General features: G+C 40.9%; 1 pseudogene; it reads right to left on the bottom strand.

The window, feature by feature from the left end:
- The window catches only part of LOC139450902 (zinc finger protein 208-like), a 33,933-nt pseudogene extending 24,610 nt beyond the window's left edge, over window positions 1-9,323 (bottom strand).
- Window positions 9,324-12,716: the final 3,393 nt, after the last annotated feature.

Below are 12,716 nucleotides of genomic sequence, written 5' to 3'. Positions count from 1 at the left end.
GATAAATGACATATTACAAGTTATTTCTTTAATCCATGCATGGACTTTTGACTCCTAGAGATGGATGCATTGTATGTTTGTGTGAGTATGGATGGGGTTAATGGTGGTGTATGTGGACCACCCAGGGGTTGTACCCAATGGATTCAGGGTTACAGCATAGGTCTTAAGTAATCTTTGCTGGTCGTACACAGGGAATTCTGGTAAGAATAGATCCAAAGTAAACTATGCTGGTCGCAAAAGGGGAGTTCGGTTGGAATAAGTCCCCAGTAAACTATGCTGGGCGTACCCTGGGAATTACGGTTGGAATAGCAGTAAACTATGCTGATTGCACCCTGGGAATTACGGTTGGAATAGCAGTAAACTATGCTGGTCGCACCCTTGGAATTACGGTTGGAATAGCAGTAAACTATGCTGGTCGCACCCAGGGAATTACGGTTGGAATGGCAGTAAACTATGCTGGTCGCACCCTGGGAATTACGGTTGGAATAGCAGTAAACTATGCTGGTCGCACCCAGGGAATTACGGTTGGAATGGCAGTAAACTATATATGCTGGTCGCACCCTGGGAATTACGGATGGAATAGCAGTAAACTATGCTGGTCGCACCCAGGGAATTACGGTTGGAATGGCAGTAAACTATGCTGGTCGCACCCTGGGAATTTCGGTTGGAATAGCAGTAAACTATGCTGGTCGCACCCAGGGGATCCGAGATATGCATGCTGGTCGTAACGAGCGACTTAAGGATTGGGTTGTCAGCTCACTTGGTTGAATACCTGTCATTGTCCCCCTTCTGTGTGGATGTTGCTAATGAAATCAATAACTTGATTGTCTGGTTTGCCTCCCCATGGATGTTCCAGGGTTTGTCCCCAGTACCTGGGATACCTGTACAGGTAAGTCATTTGCCTCCCCATGGATGTTCCAGGGTATGTCCCCAGTACCAGGACTACCTGTACAGGTAAGTCATTTGCCTCCCCATGGATGTTCCAGGGTATGTCCCCAGTACCAGGACTACCTGTACAGGTAAGTCATTTGCCTCCCCATTGATGTTGGGGGTAGATTCGAGTACTCTGCGTATGTTACAGTAACTGAGTAACCTGGTGGCTACAGTGTGTCACCTGCCCGATGGCGTCCATCAGGCACCTCACCACTGGATTTCCTGCCCCAGATTTATTTGGTGTTATGGCCTATCATTGAATATTGTTGACTAGGCATAAACCAGGGTCAGCAATTGGCACTTGTCCTGTAGTGCTTGCCAAACTGCCCATTACTTAAGGTATCATAAGGACTAGTAGAACTTTGCCATTTTAAGGGTTTTACTATATGTTATCATTATAAAGGCTAGTGGACTAAAAATGTTTGTATCGCTGCATAAACTTACCTTGACAAGTTCGTTAGTAGGTTGCATATTCCATCAGTGTTCAGATCCATGGCTTTGTATAAGGTCCTTCACTACAGATCAGTAGATCAGTCCTGCATTCCAGATTGTCACAAAGCTTTAATTAGGAATTAATCTGGATACAACTTGTGGGACACCTGTATATGTTACAGGTCTGTTTGAACATTCATGCAAATTATTTAGGCACCCGTGTGGATTTCGGGTTAGAATAGGCCCTCGTCAACCTAGCTGGTCTTAAGAGGCTACCAAAAGGATCGGCTAGTCAGACTCGGTGACATGGTTGGTGGTGTGTCATCGTACCCCAACGACCTGGATAATTCCTCACAATATTAATCACTGGAATGTCTGGTCCAGACTTGATTATTTACAGGCTGTCATCATATAGCTGGAATTATGTTGAGTGTGGCTTTAAACAACAAACTAATTATGCAAGCTGCCACCCGAGTGTCTGATATTCCTTTTGTTGATGACCAAATTGTATCAAACTTGGCCTAATAACATCAACTGACATTGGTTCTGATGAAGTTGGGAAGCTGTATATATAACCTTTGTTGACTACTGTTTGTTTTACTGGTCATGTGAATGAGTAAATTGGCATGTTTCTAACCATAATTTCTTTGATTTCAGCTTCCTGTTCAAGTGAGGTCAAGGTCGTCTGATGAAGCTGGAGATGTTGTATGTGGGAATACATCAACAGAGTGTCAGTCCGAGAGGTGATGTGTGTGTGTGTGTGCGAGAGCGTGTGTGTATGTGTGTGTTATACTTGAGGGGAGATTGACTACATGGAAACATGGGATACTGATCGCCTGTCACTGTCCATGCATTATGTTTCGGTGATCATAAATCAATCAATTATTGCTACTTAGTTTCCGAATCTATTGCTTTACATGGTTGTTAAAGGACATAATGGTTATTTGTCTTCACATCATGGCTTCAAAGATGCCTTTCCCAGAATGCCATGTATGTATGAAATTTACCATTACAGTTTTAGAATAAAGATGAGGATGTAAATGTATTATGGATATAAAAGATTTTGTGGCCAAGAGATAATTGTTTTGTATTATTGCCCCTTTGTGTAACAGAGAACACTTTTCATATTATGTCTTCATATGCTTGTTCTGAGGTTAATATTTGTGATGGGGTGTTTGACAGGCAGTCAGTGTTGCTGATCATTTAGTCTTGCCACATAAAATATTTCATCTTGACATGACAGGTCTCAGATTTAATAATCATGTTACTGAATGAGAGACTTGAATGTGATGTGTGTGAGTGGTGTGTTATTAGTTCTGGTTACTATGGAATAATGTAGGTATCATGTTGCATTTCCTGTCAAGGGAAATTTGGACCCGTGAAGATCCGGGGTAGAAAAGGTGTTCAGCAACCCTGGCAACTAACAGGATCGGGTGGTCATGGTCGCTGACTTTGTTGAAGCATGTCATCGATTCCAAATGCGTGGATCGATGCTCATATCAATCACTAGATTGTCTGGTCCAGATTCGATTATTAACAGACCACAGTCAAATAACTGGAATATTGCTGAGTGCGGCGTAACACAACAAACCAACCAACCAAGGCAAATGAGCATATATCTTTTTGTTAATTATAGTCATATAATGTGGCTTTTTAATTATAACTTTATTTGGTACATTTTGTTGTGTTATGTCATTATCAAACTATTTGTGCATATGTGGAATAAATTTATGGAGATGCACAACCTTGTTCTTATGATTTTAGACCAAATCACAGGTTAAACTGCACTGGATGCATTGATCAATGTTATTGAAACTGCCAACCATGACTGTGATCAAACTCGCTGTTGAGAGGGAATTAGGACTCTTACTACTCAATGTTACAGAGATATTTACAGATTTAATTCTATTTATATGTGTTCAAATCATTAGATATCAATGTCTCACTGAATAATTTGAATATCCCCATCAAAAGTTGGAAGTATCAAAGACATTTCTCGTGGATCTCCCTCAGTTGTCTTCCCTGGCTTAAATGACGAGTCACCATTATGACCACATCCCAATTACATTACCCTTAAAGCAGGGCCTGATATGGAACCCCCACATTTTACATTATTTCTATGGAGAACATTGGTCGTGTACTGAAAACAATATGGCAGCTTGAGTTCTAACCACGACATTTTGGCCTACCCTCAGCACCAGAACTTCAAAGCCATTTGAGAATAGCCTATTAAATTTATTAAGATGTTGTACCTTGACACATCAACAAAACAATGTTACTTTCTTACGTCCCCAAAAGAAAACTTGACATTTATTCAGGAATGTAGTTTACACAAACATTTCATTCAGCAACCAATTTTCTTGATTCTATTTGTTGAGAGGTTTTGTGCCAACTCCACTCTCTTGGCACCTGGCCACTTAATTTGTCTTTGTATCCAATCCAATCTAAAAACTTTTCGAGTTGTATCAGACTGTTCAATGCAAATGATGTTCCAGTAATCCTGAAGGTGTGTTTGTCATTTAGTACAGCCATTGGCTGTATCCTGAAGGTGCTTTCCATGGCATATTTGATGCTCAGTTCCAAGCAAAGCCATCTTCCCGAGGCAAGGGAGTTAAATGACTATAAAAGTGCAGTTTGCACCCTTGCCGAACTAGGCTGGAATTCCGGGGCTCGACCGTAGCGCCACCAGTGGTTATTACGAGTTGGACCAATCAGATTCCACCTCTCGTATCACTTGCATTTGTTTCAAACAAAATGGTGGCGCCCAGTCAAAACGATCTGATTGATAATCAAGATCTATATTGTGATAAAACGGGTCTTACATAGCGAAGTGCATCAAATCACGTGAGTACCTTGATTAAAAACATGAAAAGACTTAGAAAATATCTGTTGACAACGAGTTGGCGGTGCAGATGCTTTGCAAGTCCTGCAATCGACAGAAATCTGCACGACATTTTACAAACCGTATTTCGATGCTCGATTTTGATTGGACTATGCATAGACTCGTTAGCCCAGCCAAAATGTAACTCCATAGTACCAGCCTAGTTCGGCAAGGGTGGAAACTGCACTTTTAAAGTCAGTTAACTCACTTGCCTCGGGAAGATGAAGCAAAGCTGGGGCAGTCGGGTAGCCTAGTGGTTAAAGCGTTGGCTCATCATGCCGAAGACCAGGGTTCGATTCTCGACATGGGTACAATGTGTGAAGCCCATTTCTGGTGTCCCAGATATTGCTAACAGTGTCATAAAATCAAACTCACTCACTCCAAGCAAAGCTACACACTTTTCCATGATGACACATTGGAACACCTTGAGAATGGAGTCTTTAGTTTCAACACATTACACTTAATGTACAGTACGTTGGTAGACACAAGGGTACTTTAACAATGTTTAGAATCCTCAGATAGGCATTGTTGGCTTTTGAATAATTGTTCACATGAATTTCCTATTTAGCTGGCTGCATTTAAGCATGCGGCTCACCTTGATAGCTTATTCGCGGAGCTTTCTATACTATTACCTAGGGCTGAGACGAGTCCAAATTTACTACCCGGGTACCCGCCCCCTATTACCCTACCTTACCCGGGTACCCACTGTAGGTCTCAGGAGATCTCTTAAAATGTCCGTTTGGTAACTTTTTTAGCATAGCCCTGGCAAAAAGTATTTAGATACATGTATTAACAAACAGGTCATGCATACACTGAAGTTGACTTATTCAACCATACTTTATTCAACCATATCGGGCGGAATGGGTGCATGGTCAGAAGGAAAAGCGAACATCAATGACTTGTAGTGTAACCATAGAGTTCCAGATAATTTTAGTCATTAGACAATATATCACGTGACTAACCAGGGGTCTGGGTAGTCCTGTGGGTACCCGGGACCTACTCAGTACCCGCCGGACCCGGGTACCCGAGTAACCCGCCCTAGCCCTACTATTACCGCAAGTAAAACCGGCTCTGGAAAACTGGAGCTGTTAGTGAAGACCTATTATCCCCTGGATCTTCAAGGGTCTTCTGTCAAAAGAGAGCAGTATATGCATAAAGGAATAAAGCAGGATAAGTTACAAATTTTCTTTTTACTTGCACCACGTGCATGCTGACATGAAAACCTAATTGCACCACACAAACTATGGTGACAAATTACACATGACCCAGGGATTAATGATGTAGTATGGTCCATAAAGCTTAGAAGTATTCACTGTGTTCAAAGATCGTTGTTGTGTGGAAAAGTAAGGCTAAGTCAGACACAAATAATTTTCAATAATAGGTTGCACTGGTGCATCTTTTATGTAGCTAGATCGAGCTCTGTACTGTGAATCCTCATATGTGACTGCAGGTGAACAGATTGTGTAAATCCTTTTCCACATTCACCACATTGATAACGCTTGACTCCACTGTGAATACGCATGTGTGACTTTAGGCTATTTGACTGCGTCAATCCTTTCTCACATTCAACACACTGATAAGGCTTGAGTCCACTGTGAATCCTAGTGTGTTTCTGCAGATCACTCGTCCGTTTAAATCCTTTCCCACATTCGCCACACTGATAAGGCTTGGCTCCACTGTGAATTCTCATGTGAGACTTAAGGCTATTTGAATGTATAAATGCTTTCCCACATTCGACACACTGATAAGGCTTGACTCCACTGTGAATCCTTATGTGTGAGTGCAGGCCACTTGACTGTTTAAATCCTTTTCCACATTCAACACACTGATAAGGCTTGACTCCACTGTGAATCCGCATGTGTGTCTGAAGATCACCTGACTGTGTGAATCCTTTCCCACATTCAACACACTGATGAGGCTTGAGTCCACTGTGAATCCTTGTGTGTTTCTGCAGATCACCTGACCGCTTAAATCCTTTCCCACATTCAACACACTGATAAGGCTTGACTCCACTGTGAATCCTCATGTGTGACTTAAGGCTATTTGAGTGTATAAATGCTTTCCCACATTCAACACACTGATAAGGCTTCAATCCACTGTGAATCCTCATGTGTGCTTGCAGTCCACTTGACTGTTTAAATCCTTTCCCACATTCAACACACTCAAAAGACTTCACTTCACTGTGAATCCTCATGTGTGTCTGCAAGACACCTGACTGTGCAAATCCTTTCCCACATTCAACACACTGATAAGGCTTTACTCCACTGTGAATCCTCGTATGTTTCTGCAGGTCTCCTGAACGTTTAAATCCTTTCCCACATTCAACACACTGATACGGCCTGATTCCACTGTGAATCTTCATGTGTTTATGCAGGTTAGTTGAAAGCGTAAATGCCTTCCCACATTCACCACACTTATAAGGCTTGACTCCACCGTGAATCCTCATGTGTGTCTGCAGAGTACCTGCTTTATTAAATGTTTTCTCACACACACTACACTTGTGAGACTGCTTTGCTGGACAACTGCGATCTGTCTTGAGATCACCTGTTTCCATCAATTCTCTCTCACAGTGAGCGTCTCCCCCTATATCAGTAATGGAATGGTTCTTGGGATCACCTGTTTCCATCAACTCTCTCTCACAGTCAGTGTTTCCACCTGTGTCAGTGACAGGTTCTTTCTTGAGATCACCTGTTTCCAGCAATTCCCTCTCGCAGTCCACGATTACACCTGTGTCAGTAACAGGTTCTTTCTTGATATCACCTGTTTCCAGCAATTCCCTCTCGCAGTCCACGATTACACCTGTGTCAGTGACAGGTTCTTTCTTGATATCACCTGTTTCCAGCAATTCCCTCTCGCAGTCCACGATTACACCTTTGTCAGTGACAGGTTCTTTCTTGATATCACCTGTTTCCAGCAATTCCCTCTCACAGTCAGTGATTACACATGTTTCAGTAACAGGTTCTTCTTTGAGATCACCTGTTTCCATCAATGCTCTCTCACAGTCAGTGATTCCACATGTTTCAGTCACAGGTTCTTCTTTGAGATCACCTGTTTCCATCAATGCTCTCTCACAGTCAGTGATTCCACATGTTTCAGTAACATGTTCTTCTTTGAGATCACCTGTTTCCACCAATTCTCTCTTGCAGTCCAAGATTACACCTGTGTCAGTGACAGGTTCTTTCTTGATATCACCTGTTTCTAGCAATTCTGGTTTGCTTTGTAGTTCCATTATTACCTTGTGGATGTTATGGTGTTCACTGAAAACATAAACTTCATCATATTAATGCATTTCTTTATAGATGTTTTCACAAGAGCAAGTAGAGCTTGGACCATCCACAGTTTGATAACATGATATGTGTCATGATAAAATACCTAATTCTGTAAATGTTTTCCCCACATTCAACACACTGATTATATCATAGCACAATGATTTTCCATATCCAGGATTTATCATGCCAGATGTGTGATGTGTAATAATCTTTACAATAACCTCCCACTGGAGTTGGGGTGAAACAATACACCAAGGTCATGATGCGTATCACAAAATATAGGTTACGATACGATACATATCTCGACACGCATTTTAAAGTCAAATCACATAGATACTTCTTGACAATATTTCAGAGCAGGTTAGAAAGGGAAAGGTCTCTGTAGACACATGTTCGTAATGGCTATTTTAGTAGTGAAATTATTACAACACTGTAAACATGTCAGGGCTAAATTGCGAAAACGTCACCTCGCCTCAAGCAAAAACCGTTCCTTTTGCCTGGCGATAACGGCACCTTTTTTTTTTTTTTACCTTGGTCAAATAAATGATATTAAACTTACGCGGTAACTTGCAAAACCAAAAGGTGAGAGAAGTTAAAACAAGTTTACATTAGTAATTAGCCTCTACACCAACTATATTCCATATAAATCGGTGACGTTTTGGTGAGCTGCCGTTTCAGCCTGCACCCGGGCTAAATAAGGAGAAAATGAGGCATAATCGGCGATGTTTGCGCCATCAAAGATCCTACATTAAAGACGCTCAGGGTATGTCATTAATGTGGTCATTCAATTCTATGCATAATGCATACTATATCGAGAAAGTAGCGAGTTTCACGAAATATTAACGCACATATCGCTGTTGAAAATGGGGTATGTGTCAAATGTTTACATTTCGCCAATGCGACGATTTCCGCTTCTCGAAACAGTTTAAATAATGTTTTCCTTCACTTAAACTAACTGTGGGCGTTAATCTCGTCAAGTAGACATACAACAAATGCCAAGAAAATTTTCGGGAGTAGTGCACTTTACCGGGCGCACTTTTTCAGATCCAATTAGCGCTGTGGGGGCTCGAACGCGCTTCGCCGGCTCACCGGTTCTGCTAATTGATGCGTTAATTAGCCGACGCTCTACCACTGGACCACAGGCGCTATCACATGTAATCAGTGCTCGTTCAATGGGTCATTAGAATCACCATTGACATGCTCGCGTAATCAGTAAACAATGAATTGCGCATGCGTATGACGTCACGGTCTGCGCTCCCATTCATGTTTTCTTGAAATCACACCCGCAATTGTTTTTGTCAGCATGACCGACCAATGGGATTAAAAGGATTAACGCTTGTAAAGGTAAGAATTTATGGCTCACCCTTGCCCAAAGCAGGCTAACCCTAATGACCGAAAACGGGTGTTGGATCGTAAAGACGTGTAAGTTTCCCTAAGACCGATAAACGGGTGTTGGATCGTAAAGACGTGTAAGTTTCCCTAAGACCGAAAAGGGGTGTTTGATTGTAAAGATGTGTAAGTTTCCCTAAGATCGAAAACGGGTGTTTGATTGTAAAGATGTGTAAGTTTCCCTAAGACCGAAAACGGGTGTTGGATCGTGAAGCGAGAGTCACCAGAGCGTGAGGCACGGTAACGGTATAACGAGACAGCAGTGGCACTATAGCGCGGTAATTGAGCGGATGGTAGAGCTCGGGCTGCGCCCGGTAAACTGCATTGTTGCCAAATTTTCTAACCATCCGTTCTTGTGTCTTTCTAAAGTAAATAACATAAACAGCTGATACACATGGATGTCGCCATTGTTGATGGAGTCATTTCCAAGCTCCTTTACAGCGCGTGACAACCACATTTATCGCTTGATGGCGCTGCTGTCCCTTCCTAGGCTCCTCACATTGATAAGCTGGGCCCCGTCTCTATTATAAACTAAGCTGGTTCCCAGCTCCCTCGCGTGTCGTCAACTTGCGCCAAGCTTGTGGGACGGAGCCCAGACTGGGTTTCTGTACTGGTGAAAATCGCGCTAAACGACAGTGGAACCAGTTTAGAAGGTGTCACGCGCTGGAATGGAGCTTGGCGTTATCTGAAAAGAGTTGTCACTCTGAGTTCATGTTTGTAACACCATGTGCAAGACTTAGTGACTGCTGTTGTTAGCAGAGCCAGAGGACCGTGGAGGTTATAAAACGGTAACTATTCAACAATTAAAGTAATGATATAGAATCTGAAAGCATATTTGCCTGAAAAATATTAGGCTAGTTTGTTTAAAAGTATTTTCTGGATTGTTCAGTAGTCAATCAAGCCACCAGCTCGACTTCAACTTTGCACAAGTGTAATATGTGACTATGAAGTAGATGAACTACGGTATTCAACAATATAAGTAATGATATGGAAAACCCCCTAAGCGTTCGCTAGACGTGGACATCTTCAGGTCGACCTCGACAGCAGTAGACGTCTGAAGGTGCATCCAGGCCAAACTATCATGTTGTGTTATTGTGTTTGGACTTCATAGATCAACAGACTTAATATGGCATTTGAGTGTTCATACTGTGGATACTGACAGAAAAAAACGGAAAATAACAATGACATCAAAAGGATTATATTCATGCACAAGACATAAGAAGAATCAGATGGACTGTTTAAAGGCGTACTAATCTCTTGCTTCTTCTCGGATGTCTGACACTCACTAGCTGCCGTGAGTAGATGTGCTCGCTAATGCAACTGAGCGTGACAAGAGAATGTGCTACCGTCTGTAAATAATCTTAGAGCCAAAATGTTTTACGCATTTTTGAACACTGATTGGTTACCCGTGAGCTATAAAGATTTTGACAAAGGACACATGTTAATTAATTTCTACAGGTTTTCTAAAGCAAAGGGAATACACTCATATCAGGGCGTGAAGTGCAGATGTAAAAACAACATACTTTGTTCAAAGGGTTAACCGATAATACATTGAATGATTGGTCATCGTTATCTAACTCGGGGGATTTTTTTTAAGAACTGTTATGACATTATCATGATTATGAAAATAGTTGTCACATGGGCTTTCTCAGCTGACCTTTAAGACTTGACACCTAAGTGAAACACCTGAAACAAACTAAACGATCAGTTGAGAAATGAACACGGGTTATAATATCCCAAAACGATATTTTATTTTAAAATATTTGATTGGTACAGAGACACGTTACATGGAATAAGTTTCTTTGTACAGCTGTAGATGTGTGGGATATTGTTCCTTTATGTGGATATTTACAGATACATTCCTCAAACAAGGAAGCTGCCTAAAATTACACATATAAATTTGGTTGGTTGTAATTATGATGTCTGCATTTTGTTTTCCTTCATTTGCTGTAGCATTGAACAGATTTATTCTTGTTCCTCTACGTCTTGCTTGGGAAGTTCTTCGATGTGCAATAGATGTTGTTTTCACAAATCTTTTCCTTTGTAAGCTTCTATAAGTATGATTCTCTCAGGCAATTTATAAAATGTCTAAATAGTTCTGTCATTTTGTCTGAAAAATCCGTCCAGATTGACTAAAATGATTAAGACGGTCAAAGGGCTTAAAAACATCACAATAGATTAATGATGCTGGGATTAGAAGCCAAATAATATAGAAATATACTTTCATCCTAATATTTTCTGTCTCTTAGTGATGATATTAAACATAAACATGCTTTGTATTGGTTACCATAATAATACAGATGGACATATTTTTCAGTCAATTTGTGAAATAACTGACTATATTGGCATTTAATAAATTTCCTGAGTGAAAAGTTTGCTCATTTTGAATGTAAGAATATAAACACAATAAAATAAGCAATGCTCAGGTGAAATATTTACTTTGTGTTGCAAGTCAAAATAGTGTAAGCGAAAATTGCACAATTACCAAGCAAGTGACTTATTAAAACTTCGTCACCATTACCGATGCTACCCACCATTACCGTATCCATTAAGATACCTACATTTCCTTCTAATGTCCCAAACTGTATTTCAATGTGACCATACACCCTTATACTATCAATAAAAGTGACAAATGCACTTACAAATTGTGCAGCACAGGTCGCGAACTAGTCTAGATTTCTGCTATATCATCCGGCAACAAAGGCAACAACCAGTTCTGGGGAATTGCTTTAGATCAGGGCCCCTTAAAAAAAAAGTTTGCAAAACTTATGTCCACTGGTCAGCTGTTTGTGAGGACTCTGTGAAAGAGAGAGCTATTTATTCTGCACTTGTACTGTCAAGGGAGAACCTTTAGAGTACCACCACTTCTTGTGAGGAAGATCTCTGCCGAAGGTGACACGTCTCTAAGACAAGCGACCAGTTTTTGTGAGAATCTGTCTGAAGCGAACTTGTAACCTTGGATTGTTAGCCCAACAGCTTACCGACTGAGCTTCGTCTACACTGCTAAAATTTACCCAATTTGACATGAACTACTTCATCAGACCTAGGTCTAGTGGTCTAGTGGTAGAGCAAATCCCGGCAGCGTCATGTCTAAAGATGTTAAAAGATTGTAAATGTTACCCTGCTGTGTGCTCGGCTTTAACTCGCGTAAACAAACACTGGTTGGCTCAGTGTCAGTATAATGCATCCGAGTGTGGTATTCATGTACTGCAGCATAGTACCTCAGTGGGTAGTGCTATGAACTCGAATAGCACATACATACACACACCACACATCGCTATATAAGTGCAATAATCTTGGACGTTATGTTAAACCCCATAGGAAAATGAAATAGCCATTGTCCTTATAATATGAGCAGTAGACTGATTAGTCATGGTACAGCTTTTAATCAACTGAAAATGCTAAAGACACTTCAGTGGGAGGTTATTGAAAAGATTATTACACATCACACCACTGGCATGTTACCTACTGGATATAGAAAATAACTGTGCTATGATATTATCTGTGTGTTGAACGTTGGGAAAACATTTACTGTATTAGGTACTTTATAATGACAGGGTATATGGTTAAACCAAGGAATTCTGTCCTTCCTTCAGCCCATCCTTCCGAGGAAATTGTTTGGTGTAACCTATAACTTGATAACTACCACATAAAATCTTTTCAAATTTGGTGAAAACTGTTCTATACACTAATACAAAAACAATAGGAGAGGTGCAGGGTGAAGTGTGATTTCATTATTTGTTTTTTTAATTATTTTTTTTATAGGTTTTCTCCATTAAAACATTTGTGTTGCCTATAACTGATAACTTGAA

The sequence above is a fragment of the Haliotis cracherodii genome, unplaced genomic scaffold, assembly GCF_022045235.1.
Source record: "Haliotis cracherodii isolate W230 unplaced genomic scaffold, xgHalCrac1.p SCAF_8, whole genome shotgun sequence".
NCBI lineage: Eukaryota > Metazoa > Mollusca > Gastropoda > Lepetellida > Haliotidae > Haliotis > Haliotis cracherodii.
The sequence above is the reverse complement of the archived record's forward strand: the minus strand, read 5'-3'. Positions and strand labels throughout refer to the sequence as shown.